General features: G+C 40.6%; 1 protein-coding gene and 1 long non-coding RNA gene across 2 annotated transcripts in view; one reads left to right on the top strand and one right to left on the bottom strand.

Moving 5' to 3' along the window:
- Positions 1 to 27,712, top strand: part of FRY (FRY microtubule binding protein) — a 387,367-nt gene that overhangs the window by 10,136 nt on the left and 349,519 nt on the right. The window lies entirely within an intron of this gene.
- LOC118922357 (uncharacterized) lies at positions 908 to 25,380 on the bottom strand. The gene is made up of 2 exons (XR_008993010.1): positions 23,851 to 25,380; positions 908 to 2,207 (listed from the first exon to the last, which is right to left on the bottom strand). It is a non-coding gene; the product is annotated as an uncharacterized LOC118922357 (long non-coding RNA).

Below are 27,712 nucleotides of genomic sequence, written 5' to 3'. Positions count from 1 at the left end.
GCATGTGACACCTGATTAATACATTTTATAATATATTTAATGTACCTTAAATACATTATCATGCAAGTAATGTATTCAATATTGAAAAAATTTTAATTTAGTTGAGCCAGTAGAAGAAAATACAAACTATCCATGATTCTACGTCCTAAATATAATCACCGTTTGCATTTTGCATGTTTCCTCCCAGATTTTTTTCACATATAGATACCATGTTTGTAACAATTGAATCATTTACTCTGCTATTTTATAAGCTGCTTGTTCATATAGCACAATTTATCCCGAATGTCTTTCCATGAGAGCAAATCATTACATAGATTTTTAGACAAATTGAAAGTCATCAGACCTTGGTCCTTGTGTTTGGAGACACTAGGAGAGCCTCCACCCAGCCCTGGGCTGAGGACTTTTGTCCATCTGTTCAGGACACGCCCCTACCTGGTGGAGTTTCCAAGTAGCCTGAGCTTGAGTTGGTCTCACTTGTGAAGTAAGAGCTGTGCGCCTGACCTCCTACCTCTTCCCGGTACTGGGACTCGGCATCATGACCTTCCCAGTGTTGTCATGGTCTTCCCAGAGGTCTCAGAGTCATCCAGGGCTCTGACATGGAAGAGCAAGTGAGCTTTTCTGCCTTCATCCTCTGATAGAGGAACGTCAGGGGACACACAACCCTGCCAACTGGCCTCTTGAAACCAAGCCCGCCTGCTGTTCAAAAGCTGCCACTCGGCATGCGGACGCCGTCCCCGTCTTATAATTCTCATTTCTGCAGCTGGTTCTCAATCACGGCTCCCCGTGGGAGCCAGCACACCAGAGATAATGGAATCCCACAGATAATAACCAAACTATGATAGGGCAAATCTCCTCCCCCTCCATCTTGCAACTGAGCTGCTCATAAATGGACTGATTTGAGTTTCTCCTTCTTTTATTTCCCCTGATTAGCCCCTGATTCAAAGCCTAATGAGCAGTGAAGCAGCCAAAATTTGGTTGCCAGAGAGATAAGCAGAACCAGACTATCTTTAAGATCCTGCCATTTCATAGATCAGTCTCTGAAACCTCCTGCGACTTCACTGTGAAGAGTGCTAAGCAGTGTGTTTCATTCTAGTAGAATCAGACACTAGTCCTTGGTTCTTTATCCAAATGTTTTACCCAGGCACGTATAGATTGCTTTTGGCTACCTAGGTTCTCCAAAAGCCCATCAGAGCTCTTCAGACAAGTTCCCACTCATTTATGTTACTTTTTTAAACACTACCTTAATCTCTTCTTTATAGTCTTTTGCCTCCTGAAAAAAAAATATATGTGTGTATATGCATATTTAGAATACGCAGACACACATTTTAAAGAATGAATCAACAGTCCCCACTTTCTAGCCTCAAATACGCTTGTTCTTTCACCTTCCCACTGAAGAGCCTAAGCCTCCACCTTGCCAGCCGCCCAGGGTGCCCGCATACACGCCGCCCTTCCTCCCTGGCCCGTGTGGGCAGCTGTGCCCCCCGTTACCCTCTCTCCCCCACGTAAAGCCCTCGCTCAGCATTCCCATTTCTCTTCTCCCCTTTCTTTCCTTTTAGGCAATGCCTTTTTCTATTTCCCTGGCATTTTTGTCCTCTCAGCAAGGACATATGGTGTATTGGAAAGAACAGACTTTAAGACCGTGGTATTTTCTGTGACCACGGCAGCTGTTCAAGTTTCTGGAAACAGTACTACCTATTTTAGAATTCTTTTCTTCCTTAAGGGAAGCCACTCGGCACTTCGGCTTTCAAGACGCTCTTGCAGCAGTTGTGTTGCATAACTGCAAGGAAGGGCTACTGCCCTCTGATGACATAGTAATGCTGCAAAGGGCCATTTTGATTGCGGCATGCTAGAGCACTTATTTCTGAGCACATTTACCCCATCTTTACTTTGTAAGTGGCTTATTGCATAGCAGTGGTAGTGACTCAGGCCCTGTGGGATCACTCCAGCCTATTTGAATAAGCTATCAATAACATTAAAAGCTCTCCCAGACACTGATGTTTGCCAGCACTTACCGGCTAGTGCAAATTGGACGAGTGCCTTTGGGTGTTTTCACATTCTCCTCAGTGTTTGTTGAACAGTTGAGGTATTTGTCAGAAATGTCAGTTGGACACAAATGCATTGTAGTATGTGCTTTCAATCGTATCTTTACTAAAACCGTAGAACTTGATATCTTGTTGGGTCATGTCCTTAGCACTGAAAAGGAGTCGCTGCAAGTGTTGAAAAGGAATATGTGAATTACCCCCATTTAGAAGAAGACAGTCAAAGCTGGCAGAGCCGCGCCAGCCTTCCGCCAGGACCGGGTGTGAGGACTGTTGATTAGGAGGCAGAGAGCAGCCTGTGTTCCTGCTCTCAGCTCCCGCTCAGTACAGGGCCCCAGACCCACCGGTCCCGCAGACGGCCAGTGCCAGTGGAGGGCCACTAGATTAGAAAGCGCGAGGCACAGTTCAGAGCTAACAAAGCCCAGGGAAAATGGCTGCAGAGCTCCCGATTTCACCGGGATCCCGGGTGACATGCAGGACAGCAGTGATTTTTTTACTCCCTTGAAGTTTATGTGAAACACAGACAACATGTATGTATTCTTCCTCCCTCCCTCCCTTTTCTTTTCCTTTCAGAAGAGAATCTATAATAAACCTTTTAAAAGAAACCATGGCTGAAAAAGTGTTTCAGAGCCACAGTTCTAGTTTTTCTCCCCACTCTAAAATAGCCTCTGCTTTGCTGGCTGGACATTTTGTTCAAATTACCCTGAAAGGGAAGAAGTTTGAGGTGTCCTTAACCTCCAAGTTCAGCTACCAGGGTGTGGGGGTCCTTAACCCAAACCCTTACCTTCCTGAGTACCCAGTGAATCCAAGAAATCACAAAGTTGGAGGGAGTCTTCTCTGGGGAGGCTGAATGGTGTGGAGGGTGACACCGTCCATCCCCAACCTGGTCTGAAGGCTGCAAGAAGGTGCTGGACTGGGCAGCACAATGGCCAGACGAGGCCCTGTGAATGGCCCTTTATTATTTTGGCTCCAGTGGGCATAAATTCCCACAATTTTGGCTACAGCCCTGAACATTTAAAGGTCCAAATATGCCTTCAGAGTTCTAAATTCTAAAATGCACCCTACTAATTAAAAAATATATGATCTTTTGGATCATAAGCATACTAAGAATTGATTATATTTATCCTGTTTGTTACTCAGGATATTAGTTCTTTGACAGTATTGATATTGGTCTGTGGAAAGAACGGGTCCATGAGTGGTTTGAAGTAATATGAATCAAAATGAAATCAAGTCATAATCAAGGCCTTTTTGACAAGCAGGTAGGTTTGGAAAGCTTAAGAACTGTCCTTTACTGTGTCCCACACTGTGATGAAATGACCAAATATACACAAAGGGAAAGGAAACAAATGATGAAATTTTCATTTTTGGAAGTTTTCCATTAATATTTTGATATCGGTATTACTATCAATATTGTAGAGAACTGCCACCTTATTTTAAAAGGGAAATTCTAATTAACATTTATTTTGCACTAATTGGCTTAATTCCCTGTTGCAAACCTTTTGAACTATCAAGTCTGCTCATGAGTTTTATCTGTGAACTGGATTTTTGTGGATGAATTTTCTTTGCAACATCTTCCTAGGTGGTCTCTGTTTTACTTGAACACCCCTCCCATAAGAGGATATGCTTTACTGAAAGGAGCTCTTCATTGAGGATTAACTGACTAAAGTGGGAGAACAGTGATGACTGACCGATGTTAATCTCATTATCCCATAGTTGATCCTAAACCATTATTGCTTAAGTGCCAAAGAGATCCCTCTGTTTACGAATAGAGCGTTCCCTTTGGCGTCAGCAGCAGCTGAGTCTACTGTTTGGAAGCTTACGCGAAGTCTGTCACTTACCACTTCACAAGTACAATAAAACCACCTTTATATACTATTATAGGGGAACGTTCCAGGTGTGTTAGCGTTTCAGATGACATAAGTTCACTCTGTTGGGAGTCTTTCTAACATAGAGACATGCTCCTCTCTCTTCTGAAACGGAATCCTGAAGTTAGCTTTCCCTTTTCTGGATGGCCTGAGCCATCTGTGGGAGCATAGGGCTGGGCCTTCTGGGGCTGTAAACCTACAAACGTGGGACCATTTGTCCATTAAGCAAAGTGACTCAGACGTTACACTTAACTTGCTCTGGCTTTTATGGACCTTTTTTCTCCACAGATTGTCATGGTAACTTCCCATAGCTGCAGGAGTATTTAATATACACCCATTTCCTACAGTTTCCTGGATGGCCCGCATCTTGCTTATGCGATAAAGAGTGCTTTAAAAATGCTATTCTTTTAAGATTAGCACAGAGTTAGGATTGACAATGCTTCAGGTGATGATGCTTTTTGCTTTTAACCTCAGAATGGGATTATGTTAGGCAATAACTTCTAGTTCATTATAATAACATGGGCAAAAATTCTAAAATACATCTTACAGTTTTAAAATTTTGAAGTCAGTCTACTAATTGTACCTTGACCAACAATTTTGGTTTAATTTATGTTGTATATGGTATATTGTAAATAACACAACTAATTAAATAATATAAATAATAAGGGCCTAAAGGGAAATAAAATGGGAGTTTTGAAGATCTCACATCACTCTGCATGTAAACATAACTTTGCATTAAGTACAGAGAGATTTAATATGTTTAGAGTTGTGTGTCTCCCAGATTTAAGGTACTGGCCACCTGCTAAATAGCTTAATGACTTGGTTTCTATACATATATTCCTACAAAAATAATCTTTCCTAATACATGCTTAACAATCAAAAAATAATTTTTATTTATCTTCAATAATTAATTCTTTCATGGAATGAAGACAGTATCTCTGTATTTCATTACACCTCTTCCAATATTTATTTATTTTATAATACTTTTTTCATTAGAAGTAGATATATTTTAGCCTGTAAGAAATTAAACATCTGTGGGTTCCTTGCTTAAAACTTCTCTATAGTTGTATAGGCAGTGCCTGTGAATAGCATAATTAGATGCTATTTAATTAGATGCAAACATATTTCAATTATATAGAAAAGTCTGGCTACTACAGCAGCCTCTCCTTTGTCCTAGAGCAGCATTTGATATTATTTTCCTTTTCGTTTCCAGACTAGAGTTGTGAATAGTCTTTTTTCTTTACAAATTCCAGTCACCTGGAGATATGGCAGTTGATCGATAAAACCGATTATTCTGGAGGTGTAAACCAGATAATTTAAGTCCCCAAACCGTTCTGGACCAGAAATATTTAGTCACTTTTCTCCATTAGTGAAGTTCACGGGATGGTCATAAAATCATCCCTTTACATACTAGGTTTGTTTATGCAACACGATTTTTGTTTCCCTGTTAAACCAGCAGTCTTATTTTATTCCAACAGGAAAATGTATAGTCATCAGCAGTTTGTAAGCTCAGTTTCCCTGCTTTTAACCAAAATAATACTTTTACCATCCCCCTCCTTTCACCATGAAGCTACTGTGGGTTTACCATATGAAATCTGTGTCCCGGGGGTGAGGAGAGGCAGACCCTCCTGGAGTCAGCAGCACAAGCATTTGATTTTGGGGGGGGCGACTTTGAAGGCAGTTGAGCCATGTGGGTGTAGCACAGCAGACAAATCTAGATTTCTTCCTCATTGTCACCTTTCTCTAGAGTTTGGCCTTTGCATTTATAAAGTGTGGTGAACAGCAAAGAAGAGGTGGGAAATCATACTGCTATTCGGAGCCCTTCTACTGGGCAGTATAACCTGGTCAGAAGACTCCAGGCCGTTGCTCCTGCGCACGCTAACTAATCTCAGCGCCCCCGCCTAGACCAGACCTGGCACGTAGCAGGTGCTTAGTTTTCCCATCTGTAAAATGGAGATTATAATGCCTACTTCACAGGTGTGTTGTGAGGGGTTGGCAGGGGAGTATGTACAGGACTCAGAGCCGTGCTGAGCACGTAGTAAGCTGTTGTTATACAAAGGAAGTCAGAGCTCCTGATTTAGCTGTGTCTTATCTTACGAAGTTGGTCTCTCAGCCTGGGGTGGGGATGAAAAGTGGATAGTGGAAACCCTAGTTTTCATATTTTTTAATTGTCTCTGAACTATCATGAATGGTTTTAGTGTCTTGGATCTGAGAATTTTTAAAACAAATGTCATTCAGGAAAAGTTGGAAGCAATAACATGGATTCGAGTGTTGCAGGCAGCCTGTAGGAGAAGCTCCATCTACAAACCACCCCCACATCCAGGAAAGGTCATGTGAACATCGGGGTGACATCTCTCTAACATGTGGGAGCAGCTGACTGACCTTGTAGACCCACAGCCAGGCCACGGCTTCCCCTGGGAGGGCAGCCTGTCTTCCATTAGGGGGCTGAATGTAAAACCACGAGGCGCTAGGTCTGAAAAAGAGCCTCATCACAGTGCCATTCGGCTGGTCCAGGTGGGAGCGTGGGTAATCCAGGCAAGCCGCTTAGAGGAAGTGACAAATCAATAGGTCAGAGCAGGAACATGAGTGACGTGACTCCTCTCGTGTGGGTATTCCTGGACAGGGAGCGACACTGGGTCACCCAAGTCCACTTGATCTGCTCTGCTGTTGGTAGACAGTGGTTTCATCACATACGACCTGATTATAATGTCTTAATGAGATCTGCAGTAAGGAGGAAATGAATCTCAGAGCAAGATCTGGGGTCTGCGTATGTGTGCTTAAGTAGTACCCTAAATGATTCTGTAAATCATCTAACATAGGTGCTGTAACCAGGTATACCGTGCTGGCTTATCAACATCAGCCACATTTCTGCATTTCTAATTACCTGGAAACTTGTGTCATTAAACTGAAAAGCATCCACCTTTTATGTCTTGATAGAAAAAGAAGGATTAATGATACTTGAAGAAAGGGTCTGACTCTACCCAGGAAATAATCTCTTTTCACTAATTTTGCATTCCAGCCTAAAGCAGCCCTGTCCATGGCGCTAAAATTAGACATGTAATAGTCAAATCCAGGCACCAGGAAAAATGTCAGATTCATTTTCTCCACCTCCACATGTACTATATTTGTTTGGTTTATTATCTTCTGGTTCAGTGAAGAAAATGTATTTAAATATGTGTCAGAAAATATAAGAAAATGATTCACCAGATTTACCATTTGGGGTATGTTCTATTTTTATGCTAGCTACTCATGTTTTGGGACATAAGGCACAGGAAGGGCTTCCTTGTAATATTTACGTAGTAACGTTTCAGCCCGCAGAAGTGTGTCACATTTCGAATGCTTATGACAAACACTTCTACCCGAAGTTTCTGAATGGAAGATAACCAGTGAGATTTCCTGTGCATGAAAATTGTCTCAAGACATAAACATGAGGATTACAAGGCCTTAAACTGCTATAAAGTTGGTTTTCTTTTAGACCTACATCAAATCCTAAGGTATTTAGAAGTTAACTGGTGCAAAATAACATACTGTTCACTAGAAATAATTGAAAAGGCCTATAAGTTTTTAATCTTTTTCAAATAATCTTTATTAGGCACTTTCCCACAAGCATACTATGGCCTAGTACATGAACTTGATATTACAGTATTGCAGACAACTGCTTTTCTAGATTTTAGAATGAATCAGTGACAACTTTTATGCTGATATATTATTCTAGAATTGGATGAATTTCCCTGGAACTCAAGGGCCATACTCTCAGAACCAGTTCCCACCCCTGATTCCACTCAATTCTCCACTAGCACATACCCGGTAGGCCCAGAAATTGGCTGGGCAGACCATAGGTGACAGGTAGTGTCATTGCATAAGGGAGGCAGGAGATGCAACAAACAAAAAAATAAGACAAGACTCCAACCTTTGAATAGCTCAAAGGCCACTGCCAAGAGGAGATGCACATACGAGAAACAATGAACAGACTATATAAAATTAAGCACTCGATTGTGTGAGGTTCAAAGTTGTGTTGATGTTCTTAGAGAAACAACCAAGAGGAAATGGACGTAAGTGGGGCTGATTTTGTTAGACGTAAGGACTGTCAAGCTTCCCTGGTGGGTTAGATGCATTTTGATATGATGACAAGGCCAGAGCTTAGTACGTCTTAGTACTGGCTCATGGTTTTAATGGTTGCAGCACCTAATCCTAGTGTAGATGTCCCTGAACCACCCTAAATCATGTACTTGACCCTGTACGAGATAGAAAAGGCTGCTGGTGTTAGCCAAGAAGCTGTACATCATCTGAGGTGAAGCTGCATAACCTATTTCTGATGGGTGATCTCAGTACAAAAAGTTACGTGATAAGCAACAAGTTTGGTCTAATTCTGTTAGGGTGGTGTGAAGAAGAAGAGAGAGAGAGACGATCTCATTTGCATGTCACCTTTCCCAGAGAAAAAATTTTGCTAATAGCAGCTTTATTTTTTTTAATTATGTTGAGAGCACTTAACATGAGAACTACACTTGGAACAAAAGTTAAACTACGAAACACAGTATTGTTGACTATGGGCACAACATTGTACAAAGATCTCTAGAATTTATTTCTAGAATTTATTTATCTTTCTTAACTGAAACTTTATCCTGGTTGATTAGTAACGCCCCATTTCCTCCTCCCCCAGCCCCTTGCATCCACTCTTCCACTCTCTGATTCTATGAATTTGACGTTTTAGATACCTCAGATGAGAGGGATCGTGCAGTCGTGGTCCTTCTGTGACTGGAGTATTTCATTTAGCATAATGTCCTCAAGGTTCATCCATGTTGTCACATATTGCAGAATTTCCTTCTTTTCTAAAGATGAATAGTATTCCATTTAAAAAAATCTTTCAAAGGACGCTTGGAACATTTCCACATTTGTTATTGTTAAAGGAACACTACAGTGAACATGAGCTTGCTAATATCTCTTTAAGACCCTGAATTCAGTTCTTTTGTATAAATACACAGAAATGGAATTTCTGGATCTTATTATAGTTTTAATTTTGGGGGGAGGCCTCCATACTGTTTTCCATAACAGTTGCACCATTTTCCCTTCCCAGCAACAGAATGCAAAGGTTCCAGTTTACAGAAATTGTATATCCCTATCAACACTTGTTATCTCTTATTTTTTTGATAATAGCCATCCATCCTGACAGACTGTGGTTTTGATTTGCATTTCCCTGATTATTAGTGACATTGAATATTTTTTCATGTACTTATTGGCCATATGTATGTGTCCTTCCGAGAAATGTCTATTCCAGCACTTAGCCCATTTTCAAGAGTCATAGGAGTTCCTTATATATTTTGGAGATTAACCCTTTATCACAAGTATGACTTGTAAATATTTTCTTTCATTTTATAGATTGCCTTTTTATTCTGTTGTTTTATTTGCCATGAAGAAGCCTTTTAGTTTGATGTAGTCCCTGTTGTTTAGCTCTGTTCTTGTTGCCTGTGCTTTTGGTATAGTATTCGTAAAATCATTGCCAAGACAATTGTCATAATTTTCTCTTATGTGTTCTTGTAGGAGTTTTATAGTTTCAGGTTACATTGAAGGCTTTAGTCCATTGTGAATTGGTTTTTAAGTATGGGGTAAAGTAAGGGCCCAATTCCTTTCTTTTGCATGTGGCTAACCAGTTTTTCCAACACCTTTTGTTGAAGTGAGACTCCTTCCCCATTGTGTATTCCTGAAGTCCTTGTCAAAGATCAGTCAACTACATATGCATGCATTTATTCCTGGGATTTCTATTGTGTTCCATTGGTTTATATGTCTGTCTTTATGTCAGTACCATAGTGTTTTGATTATGGTGCCTTTGTAACATATTTCGAAATCAGAAAGTGTGGTGCCTCCAGCTTTGTTCTTCTTTCTCAAGATTGAGTTGGCTATTCTTGGCCTTTTGTAGTTCCATAGACTTTTAGAATTTTTTTCTAGTTCTGTAAAAAAAATGCCTTTGGGATTTTGATAAGGATTGCATTGAATCTGTAGGTCACTTTCAGTATAGTATGGACATTTTTAACATTATTAAGTCTTCCAATACATAAAGATGGGATGTATTTCCATTGATTTATGTCTTTTTTATTATCTTTCATCAATGTTTATAGTTTTCAAGTTTATTCCTAAGTGTTTTATTCCTTTTTGTAATATTTTAAATAGGGTTTTTCTCCTAATTGCCTTTTTAAATGTTTTGTTGTAAATACACAGAAATGCAACTGATTTTGGTATCCTACAACTTCATTAAATCTGGTTGTTAGTTTTAAGTTTGTTTTTGTTTTTATGGAGTCCTTAGGGTTTTCTGTCACGGTTTTAAGATCACGTCATCTACAAACACGGACAGTTTTACTTGTTCTTTTCTGATTTGGATGCCATTAAAATTTTTTCTTGTCTAATTCCTCTGGCTAGGATGTCCAGTACTTTGTTGATCTTAAAGGAAGGAAAAGCATTCAGTTTTTTCACCATTAATTATGATGTTAGCTATGGGCTTTTCATATATGATCTTTATTATGTTGAAATACTTTCCTTCTATTCCTGGTTTGTTGACAATTTTTATCTTGAAATAGTGTTGAATTTTGTCAGAAGCTTTTTCTACATTTATTGAGATCATGTAATTTTTATCTTTATTCTGTGAATGTGATGTATCATATTAATTTATCTTTTATGTTGAACCATCCTCACATCCCATGGATAAATCTTACTTGGTTGTGGTGTATGATCCTTCTAATGTGGTGTTGACTTCACTTTGCTAGTATCTTGTTGACGATTTTTACAATGATACTCATTGGGGATATTGGCTATAGTTTTCTTTTTCTGTGGTGTCTGTCTGGCTTTGGCATCATGGTTAATGCTGGCCTCATGAGATGATTTTGGAAATGTTCTCTCCTATTCTATTTTTTGGAAGAGTTTGAGAAAGATTGGCATTAATTCTTCCTTAAATGTTTGGTACAATTAACCAGGGAAGCCATCTGGTACTGGCATTTTCTTTCTTGGGAGATTTTGTTTACTGATTCAATCTCTAAACTAATTATAAGTCTTTTCAGACTTTCTATTTCTTCATGATTTAGTCTTGGTAGGTTGTATACTTCTAGGAATTTATTCATTTCTTTTAGTTACCCAGTTGGGTGGTGTGTATTTTTTCATAGTAATCTCTTATTATCCTTTTTATTTCTGGGTCACCTATTATAGTGACTCCTTTCATTTCTAGTTTTGAATCTTCTTTTTATCTTAGTGTAACTAAGAGTCTGTCAGTTTTTCCTATCTTTTCAAAAAGCTAACTGGAAAACTCACAAAATGTGAAAAGTAAACAACATACTCTTGAACAACCATTGGGTCAAAGAAGAAATCAAAAAGGACACTAGAAAATGCCTCACGACAAAGGAAAATGAAAACACAAAATACCAAAATACCAATACTTACGGGATGTGGTAAAAACAGAACTAAGAGGGAAGTTTATTGGGATAAATGCTTACATTAAAGAAAGATGAAAGATCTCAAAAAATTACCTAACTTTACAACTTAAGGAGCTAGAAAAAGGACGACAAACTACTCAAAAATAGCAGAAGGAAGGAAATAGTCAGATGGCTTCACCTTTTCTTAACTCTTAAATTAACAAAACAAATGTGCCTCTAGTAGCCAATTCAATTGAAGTAGGTTTCTTATATACACATGATTTGGGGCAGAAATATGAGTTACACAGTGTTATCAGTGTACTCACAAAAATGCTTTACCTCAACTCTTAGCTCAGGAATATGGAAAATGTTCACCTTGAAACTTCTGTAAAATATATCTCAAGTAACCAGTGGGCTGTTCTCTCAAGGACTGCCAGGAGAAAGCAGTACATACTAATCACACTCTGTTAAGCCTTTTGAACCATTTACTATGATTATTTGGTCAGTTAGCATCTGCAGCAGGCTCCTAGATTTCATCAACAGTCATATGGTGTTCATTAATTCTTTCCCAGAGTGCACCATGAAATGATGCTAGGAATATGGCTTCCCGCTTTGAATCACCTTTTTTTCTTGTCTGAAGTACTTTTCAGTGGGGACAATAATCTAACACACAGAGTTCAGTGTAAACAGGAAATCTGGCAGCAATAACTGGACCAAGGGCTAACTTTGCAAAGCCAAGTTTTAATGAGTTCTTTGCAGAGTATTTAATCAGGAGGCCACTGTCCCGAGAAAATGGGATAAGTGTACGCCACACAACTACATGCCTTTCTTAACTGCCTAAGGCAACAGGTTTTTGTGGGCCTACCCTCCTTATGACCAGGAAGCTTCTCTAAAGAACTTGCCATGACCAGAATCCAAAGGAGAAAGTGTGAACTCCAGAGCCTACTTTTTTAGTCATGAAAAACGGCAGATCATGAACCATTAATGACCCATTAGTGGATCAGAAAATCAATTTAGTGATTCATAACCACTTATTTTTTAAAATATTAAATAGAATAAACTGGAACTACCAAAGTGAGTCATGTATTATAAGGTTAAATGTTTTTCAAAAATTTTTATACACATTTAATTCAGTATGTGTATATCTACATTGGTACTGGATTGCAGATAATATGTATTTCTTACATGGATCTTAGAGAAGCTCAAGAGCCATTACTTTATTTAATACTTTTTGAAATATAGAAATACTGTATTTTCAATTACATTTTAGTTATAGTGATACAAAGGATAGTTTATTTCTTCATGCTTAGGAAAAATATCTTCTCTAGGGAACTAAAGAATCAATTTAAAGTTGCTGAATTCAGACAAAAGTAATGAATATGCTTATATGATCCTCCAAAAAATAGGACAGTAAATATAAACTGTTTATTTTATGAAATTTAAGCATATTGAAATATTTCAAGGCTACATTTATAACTCTATTTTTGTAGATACTGTTAAGGTGTATGCAAGTCAGTTTTGATAATGCAAAGAATTTAAATATTTAAACACTTTAAATAGCATTTCAAAGTTTAGAGTCCTGACAGTACGTAGAAAAAAACAAAATCTAATAAAAAAAAGCAGAAACAGAACAAGTCTACAGGTTCTTCCAAGTAATATAGAAAACACAGTTGGTCTATTTCAAGGCTGTTAACAATTTTTTCTTTGCATTATATTGTCATAGAAATGTTATAAAACTCTGTGACTTTTAGTATTTGAGTAGTTTTCTTCACTATCCACAATGGCACATTTATTTCCTTTTTTGGGGGGAGAATCATTTTGTTTTAAAGAATTATTATATTTCTTAAAAAATACACAAAATAGAGAAGCAACATAGGATACCAGACTCCTTGGGTTATATGACCTAGAGCTAGTTCTTTAACTTGTCTATGCTTCAGTTTCCTCATCCATGAAATGAAGGAAATAGCAGTTTCTGTGTTAAGGAGGATTAAATGAGTTCATGTTTGTAAATGTGGCAAGTTAGGAAGTGCTTGTCTGTGTCTGCTGTTATTTTGCCCTTCTCAACTTTCATTCATTCAACAAGCACTCACTGAGCACCTAGAAGATCAGATCCTGAACTAGGGATAAAAAAGGCAACCTCCAGTATCTAAAGAGTATGACTGGACTGAGTAAATTCCTAGAAAGGTGAATAGATGACAGTGATGGAGAAAAGCTAAGTGCCAGTTTGGTGATGGGACGCATTTGAGCTGGGGTGGGTGGTAATCATTTGCAATATAGACATACACCAAACCATTATGCTGTACACCTGAAACTTATACAATGTTTATATATCAATTGTATCTCAATAAAACTGGGGAAAATCAAGTTGCCTTGCATGTAGAATGTTGCTTGGTACTTTCAGCCATATCTATAAATATTGAATGAAAAGTATAAGGCACAAATTGTCTCATTTCCATTACAAGGTCATGTGCTTTTTTCCTTATTTAATGAAATTGGGCAGTAACACGCACAATAAGTCAAAGAAGAGACAAATCATTCCAGGGGCCAATTAACCATGGCATTGCACTGACTTTGTATCACTAGGGTGCTAATGCTACCCTAAGGAATCTGGGGTCCCTCTCTGTGTACATGTCCTGAAAGAATGGCAAGTTTTTAAAGAACGTTGTCAAGCCTTCCCCTGAAAATCCAACTTTGTTAAAGTCAAACAAGGAGCTCTGGGGCCAGAAGTGGCAAATCAGTGAGAGCGGAGTTAGAGAAAAATGCTAGAAGGCGAGTCAGACGACAAGGCTGAGCGGCACTGGGGGAAGGTCCTGCTAAGTTTGAGATGACAATCTTGGTCAAGTTACATTTGAATTGCCAATGAACTGTCACACAGAAGATGCTGCAGAGATAAGGGACAGTTAAGATGCCACAGCATGAAGAGATCTGGTTGGAGAGTCGGATTGGGGGCTGAAAAACATACGGCAGTTGGTAGAATTTGAGTGGAGGTAATCAATAAAAGGGTGGGCCGTCAAGTAATGGTGAAATCTGCTTTTTAAAATTTAACGTACACAAGAAGCCGCAGTCTTTAAGGCTATGTCTACACTAAACTTGCAAGTGAACCTGAAGGACCCACCACGTCTGCTAGTGTCTGTTGCCCTCCTGCAACCTGGAGTTCCCCAAGAAGTTTCTGGAACGGATAATCCTTCTGCATTCTAGGTAGGATGTTCTGTGGTGTATTTTAATTCCCTTAAAGGATGTCCACCGGAGTGAATTCTGGTTTTCCATTTCACCCTTAGACCATGGAGTTCCGTTGGGATCTGAAATACGAGCTTTCTAAGGAGTTTAAGCTTATACGTGACTATCTTGAAAATGCATTTGGGAAGATGATTGGGCAGTCCTGGGAAGGGCAGTGTGATTAAGAAAGTTACAGGAATGAGACTCAAGTTTGGGGAAGATCTTAGCTAGAAAAATCCACCCCTAGTTGGATAAGGATTAAGGTGAAACAGAGGGAGCATTATTTGTAAGAACCTAAATACTGGCTTTACTTAATATCAAAAATGATAAATTAAAGAAAAAAAATTATTTAAAATTCAGTAAAGTGCCAGGGAAGAAAATAATGATTATCACAGGGTTTGTCAAAGGCTTCTGTTAAAGAGGAGGGAAAATATCAGCATTAGGCAGGAATTACTTTTGTAAAAGGAGGGTCAAAGGAGGCTTTTATAAAAATTAGCTTGAGAAACTGACATTCATAGTTGACATGAAAGATAGTAAACCATTTCCTGCATATTCTTGTCCTTCTATTTAAGTACTCTGTGTCCTCTGAAATATGTCAGGGCATCAGTGATTTTGCAACGTTAATTATTTGCCCAACTTGAATATTATAGATGTACAAATATATGTGGTTCATTACATAACAGAGCAAGAATGTGGGTCTGTAAGAATCTCAAAACCGAACTAGATTCTTAGCCTGAGTTGCTTCTCGTTAGTAGAATTCATGATACATTAAATGACAAGCAACTGATTATGTTCTAATCTTTGGGACTCAATTGAGAATATGTTTTCTTTTTTTTCTCTAACTCCACAAATAAACTGTGTGTGAGTTTAAAAATTTTCTACTTTAATGGCATACTGGAAGAGTCCAGCATGTTGGCAGAATGAAGGCCCAGTTGAAATTTTGACTTTGAAACAGGCTCATTTTTCCCTTGCCAGTGTAGGGAATCTACAGGGACCTTTTGTTGCCAAACAAATGGAAAATTTCTATTTTGGGAATCCACTCTGCCTATTTTTAAATAGTTTTCAGTCATTTCTTAATCTAAGGCATAGCTTTTGATCCACTGCTCAAAGGATTAAACAAAACTCTGGGTTTCAAGTGAAAGGTCAACAAATGCCACATATGCCAATGTTGGAAAGACCAAGTCATGTGGCTTATATTGGTGCATATGAGAAGCATTTGTGTGGGACTAGCTATTTATTTCAAGTTTCTGTGTAAATGTTTTCTTTTTACCACCATGTTTTAGGAGTTGCTTGGTTTATTAAGATATTGTACGGGGTAGCCAAATTCAGTTTCATGGCTTGTCTTCATTGAGGTCTCTGTCTATGCTGAATAAAGTGGGTATTGCCAAGACACAGTTTTCCAAGCATAACATGTCAAATCATGACCAAGATTGATGCCTGGACTTATTTCCAAATACATCCATACCTTTCACCTAAGTGTAATTTAACTGACTGCAGACTGAATAACAAATGGAACTGAGACACAGTGGAAACTTGAAGCTAAGTCAGATAAGGAGCGACTCTCATTACCCTTGAATGTGGATCAGAATGGAAGAGGAATCTGGGATCCTGATGTTGTGATAGTTACCCCCGAAACCTGATGTTTTTCAGCCTATGAAAAGACCTCTTCATGTGCATGAATGATATTTAAATATATCTATTCAGAAAGGACTGTCTGTGGTCTATGTATGGATGTTATGCATATGTACACATTCATATATATCATAGATCATAAGTATCTCTACACAGACTTTTCGAATATATGTATATATAATATAGAGAGAGTAAGTGTGTGAGTGCATGTGTGTGTGTGTATTCTGTAGATGGATGTGCACATGCACATACATGAATGTATATTTATATGTAGCTATATCCCAGGTGGCTGGAAATCATTCTCAAATTGTTTCCCTGCTTTTCAAGTACATTCCTGAATAACATGGACATTGTAAATTGTTGCAAATGCCCCTATGTCCACGTAGCATATAGATAAGAGCCATAGAAAATGCCTCAGCTTATTGATCAAAAAGTGTTTTTGCTTTATCTATAACAGTTTTTCTTTTAAAAAAAAATAAAGGCAGTGGAGAGATTTTCTAGTTTTTTTTTTTTTGTATGTAAAACTAACTGTGGGCCTCAAGTCTAAGATTCTTATGGGATAGACATCATCCTAGAATCCCAGGACCAAACTGCTATCTGAATATTAGTTCTAACATTGAAATATAATTTCTGTAGGAGCCCATGGTTCAAATATGAGGTGTTCTGAATTAAATCTGGGATTTTTCAGGTTGTTGCAGAGTTGAAATTTATTTGGTGAGAAAAACCCCTGTGCTGAGTGGGAATATAAGCTCTGAGACTGATATTCAGGTAACATCAGTATTTATCTTTGTTACTTTGATGGCTATGTCTGATTCTGTACCTGTTCAGCAAGAAAGCCTAAAGATTGGCTTCCTAATTCAAGATACATATGGTATAATATCTGTAATATCTATTATATCATGGTAGGAGAGTAAAGATACATAGTTTGGATGGAATGAGTTATTTCCATATATTACCTTAAAACATGACTGTACATATACTAGAAGATAAAATACTAAACTTAAATATAGATATAATTAGCTTTTGGGTTATTACTATTATCAAGGCAGTGACAGGGACATCTCATTAATTAACACACAATCTGAAGTTGATTATTTTGGTGAAACCTTGGCATAAGTCTCCAATTTCTATGTTTATAATAAAAGTAGAAATAATAGTTGAACAAGATAGGCCTTTGAGGGGAGCACCATGAGCGCACTTAGTGCTAAGCACTGCATATGTGTTCCCTAACTTAACGTCACAGGTAGCCTCTGAAGTAGATAGTAGCATCTATATTTTCACCAGTGAGAAACCTGAGGCTTAGGGTTTTAATGATGAATGAAAGTTGTGTATCTGAAGAAGTGGACTGAGGGTTTGAACTAGGGTCCTGTGCTATTTCAAGTACCAAGCCTCTTTCTAAGTTCCTTAGAAACGTTCATTTGTTCATTCAGCAAATATTTCCTGAGCAACAGCTGGGGCTTTACAGCGTGTTAAGCATCATCCTTGAAAGGCAGTTTGCTTCATATGCCATTTACCAGTCATTCTTACCTGGGCACTGGAGTGGTTCTAGGACTTCAGTGTGCTGGCACTCTCCGAGGCTGGCAGAGACCCTGTGTGTACCTTTGAAATATGCATGTCCTGGTCATTTATCCTCTTCCAGACCTCGCACATAGCCCCAGCGAGTCTAATGAGGGCTCTTTTGCTCCACTTAATCGTGTGTGTCATGGAACTTCGTACTACTTAAAGTCAGGATTTGCTACAGGTAGAGATTTTTAAATAAAGTCCAGCCTTACTCAATAGTAACCATTTCCTGGGAGCATGATTGGTAAAGGCTCCAGACTTTGAGGACGTTGAGCTGACTTTGCCATAAATGAAACCAGCTAGAACTTGATAGTGGAAAACCTTAGACTCTTTTCTGAGTGTCAGGTAGAGGAGGAAAGCAGCCGGGAATATGTCTTATTTTAAAAACCAAGAGCAAAGGTTTTCTCGTGTTTGTGCAACCAGCTTCGGGTGTCAGAAAAGAGTTGGCTCTCCTCATAAAGAAATGTAATCCCTTCTCAGCTCCAAATTGAGTGGGCTTTAGGTTCTTAGAGGACTCTACAATATTTTTCTCTCCTATTTAGCAAGACATAAACATTACTCCCACTGAGATGCACAGGAAGGCCCATCATAGTCCCACGTAAGCACGGCAGTCTTGCTGTTTTCAGCAGTACTGTTACGTTAACTGTGATTTCTTGAAAGCCTCTCTTTAATCCATGAGATACACTGAATTCTAAGTTACCTGTAAAATGTCCGTGAATGGAATTAGGCAGGCAGTTAAGCAGAGACAGAAGGTGCACTGGCATGACCACACTTATAGCGAATGTATTTTAGAAAGAAAAAAAACAAACTCAAGAAGTGGAAAAGTTGAAGTATTTTTAAAGGTGTCCTGGGACTTGTTAAGGAAAAAAAAAACCACCAAACAACAACTTGAATGCCCTACCATTATTATTATAATACACTTTTATCTTGGAAGGAAGGTAGAGGTTTATGATCATGAAGATATCCCCAAGCTTATGATGGGCTAATGAGTGGTGTTTTGTCTTTCACCCCTGGCTGAGACTTCTAACCGTAGGCTCCATGGCTCTGTGCCATAATTTCATCTGTCCTCTTACCCAATTTATAAAGCACATCCTTTCCTGTCCTGAATGGAAACCACATCCCGAGGGCAGCGACGCGCTGGTGTACGCACTGAGGACCCACTATTTTGTCATGTACGTGTTTGAAAGTCAGACCTGTAAAGAGTGATCATTCAGTAGAAATAATTTATGGAGAGAAAGAAGGGAGAACAAAAAAGGAGACAAAAAAGATGGACTTCTATCGTGCTCCGTTGAAGGTGGGTACCACTCCCAGAAATTCCTTGAGTACTTGGTAGAGAAGAGTAGAATGGGGGCCAATGACCAGACAAGTTACATCAGCGTAATGTGCAAACCGGAAGGCGTGGTGCAAAACACAGTTTTACTTTGGAATTGTGTTTTCCTTTTTCAGTTGTCCCAGAATTGCTCCATAATTTCCTAATCCTTCACTTTCCTCTGTGTGCTGAGTGAATGTCACCTAGAAACATGTTTTTGGCTTAAATATCTGTATCCTACACATCTAAAATCGGAATCTTGCTCCATTTTAATACATCTTATTGTTAAGAAAAGAGTAGTGATTTAACTGGTTGTCTTTGCCAAAAAAAAAAGACCAATTAGAATGACTCTTTTGGTTTTGGCTGAGAGTCCCTTGTCCCACACCTGAGAAATTAATTTTAAGTCAGTCACTTATTTAATTGAACAAGAAGACTTTTAAAAAGTCATTTATCTAATAAAATCATAAACTAAAAAGCCTATGAAATACTAAGTATACTGGCAGTCTTTAATTCTTCTGCAAAAAGAATTGTACAAAGGGCTTCCATGAGTGGATTGGATTTCATTTTAAAGTGTTTTAAGTGACATAAACAAATATGAATAACTCACCTTGTACTTACTAAGTACCTTAGGTAAGTGAAAATAGTTAAATTTTGGAGTCATATTGAAGTCCCAGAGCAACAGTGAGGTATGTTATTTTAGCGCACACACTGGAGAAGAATAAATGTGTTTTTAAGTGATACAAGGCCCGTGATTTCTGATTTTTTACATGAGCTGCAATTGCTATAAATGATTAATTGCTTCCCCCTTGGGATTGTTTTCTTTCTTAATAAATGGAATACATGATTATGCATTATAAGAAGGAGTTGCTATGACACAATTCAAATGGTAATTTCCTATAGGGAGAAAAGTTCCAGAGATCCTCTATCCTGGAAGAGACCCTAGGACAGCACCGTCCTATAGAAATATAATGTGTGTTATATATTTCACTTTAAATTTCCAGTAGACACATTAGAACTAGTAAAAAGCAGGTGAATTAATTTTAATGAAACAATTTCTTTAACCCATACATCCAAAATAAGTGTCATTTCAAAATGTAATAATATAAAAGTATTAATGGGATATTTTCCATCTTTTTTCCCTACTGCGGTTGAAATCTGGTGGGTATTTCATGTTTGCCCACTTCTCAGTTCAGACTAGCTACATTTCTCAAGCTCAGTAGCCACATGTGGGCAGTGGCTACAGTACTGAATGGCCCAGCTCCAGACCAAAGGCTTCCAGAGGCCAAACAGTCAAGGTGGAGAAAGAGGCCACTCGGGGCCTGTGGCAGGCGGCGGCTTCTCTACAACGGGCAGAGCTGCTCTCGGCTCATTCAGTTCCTACCGTAGCCCTGTGCTATCAGGTTTGTGATTTTTCCAAGGAAGCCAGAAATTCAGAATCATGTGGGAAATTTCTTGATTCTAATTAATTCTAATTCTAATTCTGATTTTATTTCAAGCTTTTAAAACAGCATAGGGGCCTGGCCCTCAGGTGGCTAGTTTGTGACCTCTGTTTCTGGTGTTTCAAATTTTAAACAACGTGTGGCTCATGCAACATGCTGTATTAAATTTGGTTAAGGATAATAAAGGATCCCCATTTTTCATGAATACAAATGTGTTGAACACTTTTTTAAATGTATGGACTGTACCCCTGTTAGAATCTATTCAGGGGTCGCCCTTGCCACCTGAGGTAGTACCTTCAGGAAAGAAACTTTCATGTGTTCACAGAACTTAGAGCTGTGAAGTCTTTGGGATAAAGCGCTTCATTGCTGCAGCTGCCTGCACTCCTCTTTTGTTTTAATATTCATCCCGCCTGTCATTTGCTCAGAGTCCCTATTCCGTGGCAGATTGCAGGCTTCTCAAGGGCAGGCAGAATCCACCTTGTTCCTCACTGTATCCCCTGCCTCTGGTGTACGGTAAGCTTTGTATAGGTATTTACTGAAGGACTGAGTAAGTGAATAACTTAAAGCCCCAGGAGGACGTGTTGGGTAGGATGTGGAAGAGTTGGAATCCTTGTATGCTGCTGGTGGGGATGTGCAATGGTACGGCCACGTGGGAAAACAGTATTTGGGTTCTTCCAAAATTAAAAATAAAATTATGTGATCCAGCAATTTCATTTCTGGGTATGTACCCCAAACCACTGGAAGCAGGGACATGAAGAGATATTTGCACCCATGTTCATAGCAGCCTTATTCATGCTAGTGAAAAGGTGGAAGCAACCCAGTTATTCAGCAACTGATAAACACATAAGGAAAATGTGATACATACATACAGTGGACTACTATTCCGCCTTAAAAAGGAAGGACATTCTGGAATATCCTACAGCATGGATGAACTTAGAAGACATTATGTTAAGTGAAATAAACCAGACACAGAAAGGCAAATTCTATATGATTCCACTCACATAAGGTCTCCAGAGAAGTCAGACTCATAGAGACAGAAAGTAGGGTGATGGTCACCAGGGGCTGGGAGGAGAGGGAGTGGGCAGTTAGGGTTAAATGGGCAGAGTTACAGGTTTGCAGGATAGAAAGAGTTCTGTGGATGGATAGTGTGATGGTTGGGCAAAAATTAATCACCCATTGATATGGAGATGGACCGCTTCTCTCCACCCCTTGGAACACCTACTGATATGGAGATGCACTAAGGCCAGGTGAGAGATTCTGGAAATACTGTAATGCCACTGAACTGTACACTCAAAAGTGGGTAAAGTGGTAAATTTTATGTATATTTTAACACAATTAAAAATGCATCCTTTTGAAACACTCAAGAAGGTCTAATGACTTACCTAAAGTCATGATATTCTGCTCTGGAGCTTTTTAAACTATCCCAGACTAATGGTAGTATTTTGTGAAGGACTTAAAGCTTGGAACCAGTAGACCTAGATCTTAATAAGTCACTTGCTATCTTAGGATCTCACTTGCCACGCATGTGTAGTCCTGTCTCCCTCAAAAGAAGTTGCTGGTAAGAATTACTGACTGTGGTCCCTATGCTGTACTTTCATCCCTGTGACTTACTGATTTTATAACTGCCGGTTAGTACCTCTTAATCTCCTTCACTATTTCACTCATCTCAGCATCTGACTCTGGGACTTCAAGAGGAATCAAGGGCCACAAATCTTAACTTTAGTCAAGATAATATCAAGATGTGTGTTGAATTTAATACTGTATCAATAAGCCATAAGAATGAGAGTTTGCATATATCCCAAAGACCCTTCAGCATCTGCAGATTTATGGTCCTTCTTTGAGTATTTTTGAATTCCACGTCATGTGTCCTCGAGATATATTGGCTGAATTCGCACTCTGTAGTGTCCGCCTTGCAGAGTCAGGGTCGCTTCAAGTTGGGAGCTATCGTGGCAGTTGCCTTGCACTCTTTTGAACCTGTCACCTGGCTGAAGGCTCTAAGAACGTGATTCCAGGATGTGACAGGCTTTAGATTTTGAAACCCACTTGTTTGAAGCCTGTAGCTTTTTGGAGGGAGAGAGAGTGAGCCCTGCCGGGTCAGATTCCAGTGTAGTAAAGTCATCATGTCTAAGTGTAAAGGGGGTGCTGTGCAGGTGAGCACTTGTTTCCCATTTGAGCCCCAAGATCGAGCAGAGCATGTATCACAAATCTTACATTTTACATTATGAGAACTGGTTGACCCACCTATGTAGCCTCAGTGGGAATGTTCCTGAAGACTTGCATGCCTGTGTGCACAGAGGGTGGAATATGTTAAGGCTTTTCTGTTCACCCCCGCCCTCACCCTCACTCACACATGCGGGAGGAGCAAGCTACCATGAGGTCATGTGAGGTCATGCAGCACATCCATTCCAACCTTAACACCGCTTTGCATTAACAGAGCAGGAGAGGAGGGTGAGGGGAGGAAGGGGGAAGGGCAGTATCACCCCCTCAGCCTGTCCTGCCATGCTTCGTCCTAGCTTTCCCAGGCACAGCCCTGCCCCCATCCCCACAAATCAAAATCACCCTTAGCCTTTGAGGCCAAGCTCAACAAAGGCCTCTTTATTAACGGTAAAGCAGCTAACATTAATTGAGCAGCTTACCAGGTACAAGACACTGTTTTGTTGGGAAATCAGTGCATGCAGCTTTGGAGTGATACATTCATTGTTCTTTCTGCATTACCAACTGCAGAAACTGAGGTTCAGGGAAGTTGAGTGAATGGCCAGAGGTGGGGGAGCCGAGACTGAGATCCAAGCGATGTTACTCCAAAGCCCAGGCTTTTGGCCCTTGTGCTATACTTTCTTGGTGGCAAACTTGTGGCCTCCAAATTCTCCCTGCTTCCGCCTCCAGCTAGATACCATTTATGCTTCAAACAGACTCTCCCAGCGCTTTATCTGTGTTTCTTTTATGGGTCTGAAGAGTTTTAACATCCTATTATCGGTATTTACATAAAGTGTTCACTTTTCCTATTAAACTGTGGGCATGGAGGCAGAGTCCATTTCTTATTTCTTGACCTATTTTTCACAGCACCCAATGTACTATGTAGCGCCCACAGGCAAGAATGAGCAAGATTGTTTCTGGTCAGATCTGCCCCTTCTGGGCATCTGCCCCTTGATAGAACTTGGGAATCTATATAATCTACCTGTAGGAATTCTTCAGCTCAGATGTCCTCAAGAAAAGTGAAGATCTACCTGAGAAAGGTTGAATCATGGTTTTCTCAACAAAACACAGGCGAATGGTACACCACAGTCCACTGTACAGTGCCTCACCGGTACTCCCCCGCCCCTGCTGGCCTAGTGCTGTGCAGAAACCGTGAGCGGCCCAGGCTGCTCTCACCACTTCTCATTCATGGGCCCAATTCACTGGTCTTGCCCTGCACATCTCACTGGCTCAGTGGCAGACTCCAAGCTGCTCAGATCCAGAGACACCTCCGGTCTCACATTGTTTCAGCTTCACCCTGTAAAGGATCCAGTTGTCATTAACTGGGCTTTGAAGTTCTTCCATTACATAAACTTATCTACTTGGGTTTCAAAATATTCTGGGAAATTCCTGCTGCCGCTGTTTATTATGCCAGGAATGCCCACTCATCTCTCTTTCTCTCTCTGTCTCCCTTTCTCTCTGCAAAGCTGCCTCTTTCTAATCTTGCTTCTTGGGCTGTGACAAATGAGAAGGAGTTTAAGTTCATATCCTGAACCAGTTTTTCAGTAGAAGAGAGCTGTTTTGAGGATGAACCCCAGTCTGGAATACCTCCCAAGTTCCACCGTTAAGCACCTTTGTGGAGGCATTACTCAAGATTTTTATGTTTTCCTCTTTGACCATTTCATAATCACTAGTTTCTAAGCTATATCAGCACAGTCATTTGTTCATAATTATGCACACATATTTATCAATAAATGAATTGTTGGGAAAAAAAAGAAGGAAAGTAGTGTGTCCAGGTCACTAGTATAAACAATGCCTCCCTTTCTCCTCAAAGTACAGCCCCAGATAGGACATCCGGTCGTAATGCCACCACCATCACCTGTCCTTGGTGTTTTCAAGAAATCTCAGAGGTGCTTACGCATATCCTGAGGTCAGTCTTGATGTCTGTGCAAAATCCACAGCTGGCCCAGATATTGCGGTCATCCCCTACTCCCTGCATCAGCGCAGCGAAGGTTCCATCTAGCAAATCTGTGATGCTGTCCCCATGGCAGAGCCACCCGCCATTCCCCCCCAAGGGAAAAGGGCATGGTTCCCTCTGTGTTATACTTGTTGAAAATGCTGGAGAAAATCTCCAAAGCCAGGCTGCTTGAGCCCCTTGAGTGACAAATTCTTGTCCTTGCCACCATGACCCAAGGGAACTGAGAATCAGGCGCCATGGGGCTGAGTTTCTGGCAGAGCTAATCAACCCTGCCTGTCCTGGTGCTCCATTCACTGAAGACAGAAGTACAGTCTTCCTCTGGCTGAAGCTCAAGAAGACACAGAAAAGTGGCCCAATAGAGCCGGAGCTGACTTGCAGTGGCAGCTGACTGGCGTAGCCACCGGCCTGGGTCCTGCTGACGCACCCAAGCCACAGTGATCCTCAGGGGCAAGGGCAGATGCCCCTTCCCTCAGCGCTGCCCTGAACGCTCCAGTGGCTTGGCCCTTATTTGACCAACACAGCCTGAATGCATCATCCTGGTGGAGCCGCCTGCCACCGCCTCGCCTGCCCTGGGACAGGTTCTAGAATAAGTCACCTCGTGGATGTAGACCAGGGTCCCTTCAGTGTGCAACACTTGGTGTAGAGGCACTGGCTCCATCTCTGCTTCCCTCTGGAGGCCTCCTCCCTTGGGCGCCTCTGCCCTTCCATCTAGTTTGGTCGAGGTACCATCGTCAGGCAAATGTTGACAACTTTGCATCTGAAGGGGAAGGAGGCTGGGGTTCAGATCACTTTACTCCAAAAAGACCTCTCTGTTTCCAAGGAAACTAGTGCAGTGTGTACAACTAGATACATGGGAGGAAGTCTCCACTGGGCTCCAGCCAGGATGCCGAGCTCCACATCTAGGCAGGTTTTGGGGGGACTGAAGCACCTCCCAGACTTGAGGCCACCCAGAGTACAGTCCCGTGAAAGTTCTCGCATTGCCTGGCAACAGAGGGGGAAATCTCACAGTAATCAAGTAAACAGGTTTCCTCCAAGTAGGTTTCTTTTATTTCTATTCATTTCTTTTAATTTAGAAATGTACTTATTATTGATACAAATTTCATAAGTATTTGCAGAGAAATTTTGTTTTGATTTTCTGCCTATGGAGAAGGCTTCTAATGTGTAAAATTCTCTCTCTGAAGAATGAGCAATGCCATCATCTAACACTTAGCACCTGGAGTTAAATGAATAGAAATTTAGATGCCACTGAACACTTCTTTCTTCTCGGTGGATGTAACTCACAGGCAGGACCTCGACAGCATTTTTCATAACATAGGTATAATGGAGGAGAACAGAACAGACTAGAAAATGTGGGTGTCTTACACTCAGTAAGGCTAAGAACTGTTGCATGAAACTTCTGTTCAGCTATAAGTTTGCAGAAGTCTGTGTGTGTGTGTACAGATGCCCATCCGCATGTGTCCCAGGGCTGCAGGGGAAAAGCACATCTCATCCTGAGCGGCAGGCGGGCAGGGGTTGGCTGCCCCGGCTCGGGGGGCCCCTCACAGCCCCCAGGGGCCACCTCTGTCACCTGTCACTGCAGCTACAGCACTTTCTCCAGCTTCCAGGCGCTTTTTCTTTCCTCGAAGCCAAACCATACATTCTTGACTGGTTGAGCCATGTTTGAACGTTTTTTTAATTCTTGCAAGATGACTGAGAGGAAAGTCAGGAATAGTGATAAGCAGACTGTAGATAAGTGATATTTCATTGTTCCCACTTGAATAATCCCTGTTGCTATTTTAAAGCGTTGCGCAGTTTGGTGTAGTATTTTTGCCTTTCGAATTGCACGCCTGTGCCAGTGCATCGTGCACGCTTGTGCTTCGGTGCGTGGGCCCTCCCTGAGTGGGAGGTGCAGGGCCAATCTTGTACAGATAGCCATCTGCCTACATATTCATGGAGACAACTCAATAGGGAGAGCACTTGAAAATGCTTCAAAATGTCGCACAATGGCAGTTTTAGCTACTGAATTCCCTGCTTTCTGGACTCCCTCGTCTGTAGCGGTTTGGTGGCACCAGTGGACAGATCATCAAATGTTTGTAAAATGAGCAAGCAATTAAGCTCCCTCTAAGTGCCAGACACCCAGGCATCTGACTCTGCTGTCAGCTGCGGCCGAAGTGTGCAAATGACAGGCTGCTGAGGCCTCCTTAGAGGCCAGCTCTTGTTTCAGTGCCCAGAGCATTTGGAAGGCGCCACTCTCAGACACGGCAATTCGTGTCCTTAAGATGGAACTCCGGGTGGAAAGCAAGTTAATGAAAAGGAACACGGTGCATGTTTCCAGACCTTCCTGTTGTGCATGGATATTAACAGATACTTGGTGTGCAAGTTACATAGCTTTGTAGTCCCTCACGAGAGTGGCAGGGCTCCTGGTTGGATGCATGTTGTATTTCTCCACTCGCCTGTCTTTGGTTACTCTGCATATATCCCATCTTGGGTTGATGGCAGGACAAACCACCACAGTCCAACAGGTAGAACAGAGGTTAAGGTGAATCTCCTTGTGACCTGGATTTCTTGTCAAGTCTCCTGATCTGCTTAAAATATGAATGGAAGACAATACATTTTGTAAGACAATTTCCATACCTCTGCTCATAGAAGAGGACAGAACTCTATTTAGCTGGGGATGGGAGAAGGTGCAGGCTTTATGTCTTGAATGCATCAAAAAAGTACTGTTTGCTTATCTAACACCAAGGGTTGACCCGAAAACACCCCCCAGAGCATATTAGTGTAAGAGGGGCTTCTTTTACAGGGCAAGGTGAGGCAGAAGCCTGGGAGCTTGTGCTCTGGACCAGCCAAGGGACCTTAGCCCAGTCACTGACCTCTCAGAGACACACCTCTGCGTGTGTGAAGTGTGTATCACAAAGCAGCTGTGAGTACACAATGAGATACACACAGGAAAATGCTCTGAACCCAGAGCACCACTCTTTTTATTGCCTAGTTAATATATAAGCACATAATTTAACATAAAGCTATTCTGCTTTTTCACTCCCTGTAACATGCTTCTCTGTGATTAACAGTGTAGAACTGTGCGTGTGAAACGGCTGGTGTGTTGTCAGTTCCATCGCTGCTCATCAGAGA

Source organism: Manis pentadactyla, chromosome 2 (genome assembly GCF_030020395.1).
Source record: "Manis pentadactyla isolate mManPen7 chromosome 2, mManPen7.hap1, whole genome shotgun sequence".
In the NCBI taxonomy this organism is placed as follows: Eukaryota; Metazoa; Chordata; class Mammalia; order Pholidota; family Manidae; genus Manis; species Manis pentadactyla.
This window is presented reverse-complemented; position numbering and strand designations above follow the sequence as displayed.